Below are 9,178 nucleotides of genomic sequence, written 5' to 3' on the forward strand. Positions count from 1 at the left end.
GACGACAGTGTCAGTTTGGTCGACAATGGCGTTCTGAGAATGAAAATAAATCAGAAGTGACATCCTTGGAAATGTTTCCTGCCTGGATTCCTCACTCTGGTGTTCATGCCATTTCCTCTAACTGCTGCTGCTGCTGCTGCTGCTGCTGCTGCTGCAGTGAACGTGTCATTAATACGACATCAGTTTGTTGATAAAATCATTATTGAGGTGGAGGCAGCTGAACTGGTCTGGTGACTCCTCTTCATGGGAAGTGTGTCTTTGTGGCCATTGTTGTCTGAATGTCTTTGATGACAAGCTCAGTGTGTGTGTGTGTGTGTGTGTGTGTGCGGCTCTGATGTTGTCAGTGTGACATTCCACAGTGACAGGGAGGAAAAACTGTAACCACCGTCGGTTGTTGTTGTTGCTGCTATCACTGTCCAAACACTGAGTCGGATGAACAAAAAAACAAATATATTGTTTCAATTTGGCTTTTACGTGACCTTTAACCTCTAGACTCTGAACTACATGGATGGGTGTTGGTGACCGTTCATGTAGAGCTGGATGAATAGAGCTGTGACCCATATTTTAGGAACCACTCTGGATATCTCCATGTGGCCTACATTTTGGACATCAGAGATGTTCAAAATTCTGGGTCAGAAATCGATCCAGTTTTTAAGACGTGGCCCATACAGTGGGTAGAGGTCCAGTCAGTAGGTGACTGATGTGGCCCATTTTGTCAAAACACATAAATATATTTTGATTTCTTATTAAATCTAATACAAACGTTGATTGCGTTTGAAGGTTGATACCTAACTGTAAATGACCTCCAGGGGGTGCTCTGTGCTCTCTCTCTCTCTCTCTATTAATTCGAGCCACATTTTTATACAACCCGATGTTGTAACGTCCATATCTTCTTTTAAATAAACCCTCTCCGTGTGTTGAAAGTCAGTTTGACAAATGGAATCTTTTGGTACAGGCTGCTCAGTGTTGACACGCAGACAAGGAGATGCTGCGATCCACAGTCCTCCTCTCACAGGCCTGTGTTTTGGTACAGTTCGTGATGTCAGACGATTATATGTCCCCTCTTACTTCATCTCCATATTTTAACACCGGCGTTGAACCCAAACAAGGCTGATGAACAGAATCCTCACCGTGGCCCTGCGCTCCGTGATAACCCGCTCCTCTCCTGATATCTGTGTGCACTGTTCATGTCAGCGTGTCAGATTAAAGCAGCGTGTGGGTCACATCTGCTGCAGCTAACTGTACCACCTGGACATGAACAGGTGCTACAGTCACTTACAGTACGGCCCCGCGCTCCTGCAGCTGTCAGCTGTGGAACTGTTTCCAGCACAAGACGTCCGTTACCACGGTACCGTGCAAAAGTTTTAGGCGAGTGTGGACATTTACAACTTTTTTTTTCAGCCCAATTCTTTTTATAAAAATGTACATTTTTGTCTAACATTTATAGTTTATAGTATAGTTTATAATTGAATCCAGTCCATGGTTTGATTGGACGGTTCAGTGGCTCAGAGTCGGCCCGGGAGCCGCAAGTTGATTATCAATGGATTATACAGTAGAAAAGCATGAACCTGTGGTGTTGGTGTTGTCTGATGGAGGGCGCTGTTGTCATGATTTGGTCTCATACCCAGGGTTAGGGCGACGGTGGGAACCCCCCTGCCCCCCACCGGTGTTTAATTGGCGTCATGGGTCAAAGGTTTCTTGTGTAGGGTTATTTGACTGTGAAGGTTTCCTGGTGTGATGAATTGATTGGCTCACCGCTCGTCACTCTGCGTCCTGAGGCCGTGTTCCTACAGAGCGGCTGAATGACGTCCCAAACAGCCCCAGTAAATGCAGAGTCAGAGCCGGACCCCTGCAGTGGTCTCATAATGGACTGGTCTCCTCTGGAGACAGGGGAGTCTGGGATGAAAGGAGGGTGAGATTTGACCCAACACTGAAGTGAACCAACAATGGACTAATTTGAATTTAACAAGATCATTTTTTTTTTACTTATTTTTAATTGAAAATACAAATTCATTTTTCGACTTCTCTTCGTCACCTTTCACTCCATTTTTCAAAGCAGTTCCTCTAAATGGGACACCAAACATTTGTTTCCACTGTGTGTGGTGATAATCCTCCCTGTGTTTGGGTGAGACGTGGCTGAGGTCTCTGGTTGGTTGGTTGCGTCAGCTGATTTGGCCGGCTGTTGACAAAGTCAGGCTGTTGTTTGGGAACAGCTCCCACAACATGCTGCAGGTGTACACAATCATGTTTAGTTTGTGGGCCATATCAGCAGAGGGGGGGGGGGGGGGGGGGTGTTGTTGTACGTTATCGCCCGTCGTAGCTGAGACATTTGGAACGATAGCGGGATTTGTAAACAAACAATTTCCTTTATTGTAAGTTTTTTTTTTTTTTTTTTTACTGGAATTCGACGGCCGCTGCTGCCTGTGACGGCGGCTCACAGAGCAGCCTTTGTTCAGGGTTATTTTACCCTGAGGAAATGAAGCTCCTGAGTATGGACCAGTACATGCAAATATACACAAATATAAACAAACTATATAACTGAAAAACAAAAACCCAAACACAGGGAGGATTACCACCACATACAGTGGAAACAAATGTTTGGTGTCCCATTTAGAGGAACTGCTTTGAAAAATGGAGTAAAAGGTGACGAAGAGAAGTCGAAAAATCTGACTTGAATTTGTTTCTATTTTCAATTTAAAATATGTTAAAAAAATGATCTTGTTAAATTCAAATTAATTATATATATGTATGTATATATATATATATATACATACATATATATAATTTATATATATATAACGGATAAGCAGCTGAAAATGGATGGATGGATGGATGGATGGATGGATGGATATATTAGCTACTATCAAGCTATTTTGGCTAACTCTATGCAAGTAGGTTGTGAAACCCTTTGGTAATTTCAGAACAGTTAACTTTATTTGGTTAACCTTTAGCTTTCTCTAGTGTTTCGGTCATGCTGTAGGTGAATTTTTGAGGTTCAGTCTTTTATTTTGTTTAATTAGACTTTTTTTTTTGCTAAGCTTGGCTAAGCTAACTGCTTGAAGCAGAGCAGTTCTCACCTGCAGCAACGGTGAAGTTTTGCCAAAGCCTTTCAAGTGTGACTCTGATCTAATCAGAAGTGAAGTAGGATGAAGTCATGCAGCTGATCCACTGAACATATGACCTTTGTGACCCACGCTCGCCGCACCTGACGGACCTGTTGGACGCGTGGCGATCAGGAACAGCTGCACTTCTCGTGCTTCGGCTCCTGCAGCGCAACTGTGGAATTTACCTTTGAACAGGGGCAGGTGAGGCCCAGGGCTTGACTGACAGGCAGTCAGGGAAATGGGACAGGGCAGACACCAAATCTGTCTGGAATGTGCGCGACACATGAACTTCTATTAGGAAACCGAACGAGGGCTAACTGTTACGGTAATGTCCCCCGTCTATCAGTGCTGTACGTATTTTCACCCTCTGGCCTCGGAGATAACGTCCAAGGGTATTATGTGTTATCTGTGTCTACAGTACGGCGGTCCTGTAGTTCAGACATTTACTGAAACCTGCTGGGTTTGAGGTCAGAGGTCATCATGTACACTCATGTCTAATAACTGTATTTACTTTGCTGCACGTCACTTTGTCTGGACTTGGACTGTAATTATTATCAGGAAATGGCAACAGGAGAACCCACAAAACTTTAACGCCAACTATATTTAAAAACAGTAAAGATTTATAAGGCCAGTTTCCATGTAGCTAAACCTAGCCTCAGGCTAACACCTGGTTGGCTAGGCTTGCTTTTCTTGACTTTAAAATCTGTTACAGGAAGCTGCTTGAATCGTTAAAACTAAGACAAACTGCCTAATTTTCATTCTTTAATTTTTAACACTTTTCCATCTTATACCATAGCCTAGTAAAGCTGTGAACGATTCAGGGAGGAGCGACTGCGCAGCTAAAACGTGCTCGTCAACAGGTGCCCGTCTCGTCGCCAACATTTAGTTTCTTATCTCTACAGAGTATTTGTCTGTTTACATCTTGGCTTTTATTCACGTTGTACCACTACACACCCGTGGACACGTCCCCTCATTCCTGCCAGATCTCATATTTATAAAAGCACATTCTGCTCTTCGTCCCGTATTGTTGTTCGCCCCCGATGTCTCGGCTGAGGACAGGATTAAATCTCTGAACTTTTACTGAACTACATGAATCCAGTTGAGCTGCATCTGTGTTGAAGGATGTCCCGAACCGATGGTGAAGGAACAGTGAACGTTTCCTTCATTCTGCTTCACGGCTCCGTCTAAGAAAAGCTCCTCACAAAGAGAACGTTCCAACGCTGTCAAACAAGCTGGAACAATGTCAGCGGGGTTATGTAATCTGATTCTGACTCCAGATTACTCTTTGACAAATGGTTAAATGATAATGATTACTTTCTTTTCTTTTTTCTTTTTCTAAAGGGCGGCATCCACATAAAAATGTTGCGGCGAATTTAACGAGGCTGAAAAACACAAATGTTGTTACAGAACTTCAAAAATAATGTACAATAGAACGTCCAGTTTGGGTCTGATGTGGGCTGTTGTTGTTGACAATAGATGGAAATGCTTAATTCCAGTCTTGACAGCGCATTGTACGATGAAATGCTTCTCACTGAGTATATAAAAGGGCTGAAACAAAGAGTCCAGACCAGTTTAGATCTTGGCAGCCGTCCTGTTCAAACAACAACACATTCTCTCAGCTCATTTTAATGTTGGAATAATCTTCAGAAGAATCAGGAAAATGGAGGGTTAACAAGAAACACGCATTAGATTATTTTTTTATTTTTTGCCTCATAATATTTCACATTGCACTTTTACTACTATAGATGCTATAGACAATGATAGTTTTAAAAAAAATAGATGCTACAGACAATGATAGTTTTTTGTAAAAATAATTTATGAGCCAGAAAAATCCAAATTTTATTACAGAATTTAAAATAATGCTCAACAGTTTTGACTTTTTATATGCTGGAAATAGATTGATTGAAAATGTTTGTCAGACTTGTGATTCAGCCTTAGTGCTGCGGGGCCATATTTTGCAATATATCTGCAATATATATATATATGCAATATAATTGATGTTTATTGCGCTGGTATTGATACTGTAAAATTTACAGCTAATCCCGTGTGACACCTGCACTAATGTTTCAGAGCTACAGTTCCAGTGACTGTTCCACTGGAACACATCAGTGCAGCCCTGTTATCTGATGACTTTTATGGCAGCGCCCGCTGCACTTTGACCCTTATCTTCAACAGTCACCACCTCAGCAGTCAGCGCTGCTACAGTTCAGCCTTCACACAAATGTCACCGTCATACGACCACACCAGGTACAGTCTGCGGCCTGGACCTGCACACAATGAAGAGTTTACCAGCACTGACAGGCTCCGGGGCCACGAACACAATGGCCGTCACCGTCGGAGTAGCACACCACTGTTTGAGAAACTCCCCCGGGGCACTAACTGGGGTCGTTAGTCTTTTCAATAGAACATAATGGCCCACAGCACAGCAAGGAATCTCCTGGACTGGAGAGGAATTTTTGGAGCTCGGGGGCCGAAACAATAGGAACATGAACGTGGAGCGTCTGGCAGGGCTGGTTTGACCTGGACTCCTGACGTCCCGCCCACGCCCTGCTCTACCTCCGCACGCCTTGTTTTCCAGCGGACTCCCTGGGCTGAGGCGCGTCATCTCACGAAAACCTTTTTTTTTTTCGTGTAGATTATCCAGAGGGTTTTTCTGAGTCACAGCCAGGCTCTGAGTGGAGAAGGTCTCCTGGAGTCAGGCTGGGCAGACGCTGCAGCGGTGGACGGAGACGGGCTCTGCTGCCTCAGGGATTCCAGCAGACGCTCAGACATGGATCTTCTCCAGGGTTCGCTTTTGATTTGTCATCACAGAGTGTGTGTGTGACACACTTTACAAAGAGCTGATTACAGGAATCCAGTGCAGGCATCTCTCAGCACTTCACCCCCCCATGACAGGAATATTCATGTGATTGTTCATTCCAACCTTTTTACAGAGTTCTTATTTATAAACCCTGAGTTACACTCAGCAGAGGGTCCAGTGGTTGGTGGTCCTCCGTCCTCGTCTCCTCGACACACTTGGAGAGAATGTTCAGAATGCAAAGAATTAATTCTCCACTTTCTATAATCAGCCACAGTTTTGTCTAAAACAAATTCTTCTCAGAGATTTTCAAACACACACTTACTCATTATGTATATACAAAGTGTGCATTGGGGTCGTAAATGCTCCAAAAATATGCACCAAAGTGACACTTGAAGTAATTATTTGCATATTTGCTTGAGGGGTGAACAGGTGTCCGGCTTCAAGGGTTTTTGTTTTTTTTTCTTTCCTATAAATGTTCTGGAGAAATGTGTGTGAAGAGACGGAGAAAAACATGGAGTTCTACAGTGTTCTGAGTTGTGTGTCTCACCCCAGTGGACGGTTCTGTCTGAGTTTGTAAATTCATTGTCAATAATGTACACACAGGTTAATATAAAAGTTGGCAGAGCTACATTGTATTTTACAGATATTTATATTTATATGATGAACAGGTTAGAAATATGTCTGAATGTTCAGTACAGTGTCCTTTTATGACCTTTCTGCAGTACCTTCACAGCCCACTTGGAGGTCACATCCAAAACCTCCCTCTTAATGTTAGTTTGTTTTTGTAATTATCAACCCGTAATGAAACACCAACATCACAGCTAAAAGTGTAAAAAAGGAAAATTAAATGAACTGTCACTGCCAAAAAGCTAATGCTAGCATGCTAACCTGAAGAAGTTGAGATAAAGCTGTGACAATGTAGCCTCCCATAACTACAAGGCCATGAAAATATTTAAACTGGTTCAGGGTCAGCTTTCACTAACAACAATGTATCTCTGATAAGTTTATCCTTTTTTTTTTGGTTTGGATTTTCTGACCTATATTTAGCTTCTTGAATCTAAGGTGCAAAAATATTTCCCTGAAATGAAACAGTGTAGAATATCTGAGAAAACATTCCAGCGGGCAGACGGACAGATATCCATCTGATTCCTGTGATGAGTTCAACAGGCGTATACGGTGAAATAGAAACAGTCGCTGCAGTTTTCACATCGACACATAGAGGGCGGATTTGTTTGTTTTCTTACCCTGTCTCTCCGGCATCCTTTTGGAAAAGAATTCAAGAGTGTCCATCAACATTCCCTTTAGGAGCCACTAAACACACACTGTTACCTTCATGCATCTCTTTCACACACACACACACACGAGGCTGATTTCACACACACACACACACAAGGCTGATGCTGAGAGGAACATGTGTGGACAGAAGCGTTACAGCTGTTGGCTTTGTCCATAAATCACTTTAAACAGCAAATTTCACCAGAGATCAATTTTAATAGGGTTCGTTTTTATTTCTTAATGCATATGCTTTTTAAAGATCACTTTCCATTGTCAACAGCAGTAAAAGAGCGGGAGTAAGATTTTATGTGGACAGTGACTCCAGGTGTACGACGAGTTGTTTTGCTCGACTGATCTTGGTTAGTTCAGTGGATGTTGTAATCCCGTCCTGAGGCGGAGGGACTTGAACTCAAACACTGAAGACTGAGTGACTACATCACTGGACCTTTTTGAAACAAACCAAACTGTTTTAACAAAACTTTTTTCTCTGTCTTTTAGCTCTACTGCTCCAGATCAGATGCTCCATCAAGAGGGGGGACACTTGGTCAGACACCCGGCGGACCCCCAGTGAGGTAAAGATTTAGGAGTATTGTTATATTTAAATTTATTTTACCACCAGATTGAAAAACAATTACAGCCTGACTGTTGTGAGTTGACTCACATATATTTCTAACACTGAGCCCGGGGCACAGATTTGTTTGCTTAATGGGCTGGATGAGGATAAAGGCTCCTCAGTCAATTTAAGATTCTGTTCTGCAGGTTCCAGCAGCTCACTGATGAGTGACAGGAGCATGTTTGACACGCACCACTAGATCAGAGTGAACACAGAAGGAAAAAACTCTGTCATGTTAAAAGATTGCAAAGTCTGACAAAGATGGCAAAGTCTGACAAATTGCTTATTTTTTTAATGATCATAAGTCATATTTTTATGCATATATGTTCATATGTGTTCAGAAGCCATTGTTACTTGGTTTTATACGGTTATTTTTATTTAAATGCAGTTACAACAGTTACATAATTGTTTTAAAGTTAAAAATTAATCCGTGAACAAGTAATAGTACAGTGCAGTAACACCGCCACAACGGAGGGGGCAGCACAGAATAGTACAGTACACGGTGTGCGGCAAGGCAGGTGGTTCTGAGCATGCGCAGAGTTCCAAGTTCAAAGTCAAGCGTGTGCAAGTTATCGAGTGTGTGCAAATAGCATCATCGAAAGGTAAAATAGTTTTTTTTGCGTTTTATTGCCAGGTTCTTAGCAAACAACTCTTACACTTGTGTACTTTTGGTAAACGTGTACGTAAATTACACAAAACGTGTGCAAAAATTATGGAAACGTTCTAAATAAACCAAGACAAACACTTAACTTAGCGCATAAGCTAACGTTAGCGCATAAGCTAACGTTAGCGCATAAGCTAACGTTAGCGCATAAGCTAACGCCAGCGCATGAGCTAACGCTAGCGCATGAGCTAACGTTAGCACATACGATAATGAGCTAACGCTAGCGCATGAGCTAACGCTAGCGCATAAGCTAACGCAAGCGCATGAGCTAACGCATGAGCTAGCAAACGTTTATGCCAAACAGCTACATGAATGTTTGCCGCTTGATGTTAATATGATAAATGTGTTAATATGATATAATGATATATATTTTTATATACAAAAGCAGCGTCTTTGCATTTGAAGGTTCGTGTTATTGCTGTAAACAAATCTTCGTGTAATGTTTCGAACAACTCACGAGCGCATCAGCAAACGTAGATTTATAACAATGAAATGTTGAATTGCTGAAATGTGTTATTTAGCGCTTTTTCATCAGTTTAAGGTTAAAATAGTTCATCTTAATCCTGATGTAAATGTTTGTTTGTTTTTGAACCAGGATAGAAAAGTATCGGGAGGAAGAAGACTGACAGACGGAAAATTCAACAAAAACGAGAAGAAGCTTCAAAAAGAGGTGAGAATTTGAACAAAAATTTCCAATAAAGTGTCTTTGTCCTTAGTTTAAA

The 9,178-nt window shown here is 42.0% G+C and overlaps 1 long non-coding RNA gene across 3 annotated transcripts in view; it reads left to right on the top strand.

Annotated features, from left to right (window-relative positions):
* LOC103393939 (uncharacterized) overlaps positions 1–9,178 on the top strand; it is a 35,779-nt gene that overhangs the window by 19,567 nt on the left and 7,034 nt on the right. For 2 of the 3 annotated variants that reach the window (XR_003052687.1, XR_003052688.1), the window contains 2 exons: positions 7,678–7,751; positions 9,052–9,126. This is a non-coding gene — a long non-coding RNA (uncharacterized LOC103393939). Of the gene's footprint in view, positions 1–7,677; positions 7,752–8,345; positions 8,395–9,051; positions 9,127–9,178 lie in introns of those variants that run through there. The other variant, XR_003052689.1, reaches the window with a different exon arrangement.

The sequence above is a fragment of the Cynoglossus semilaevis genome, chromosome 18 (genome assembly GCF_000523025.1).
Source record: "Cynoglossus semilaevis isolate Cse_v1.0 chromosome 18, Cse_v1.0, whole genome shotgun sequence".
NCBI lineage: Eukaryota > Metazoa > Chordata > Actinopteri > Pleuronectiformes > Cynoglossidae > Cynoglossus > Cynoglossus semilaevis.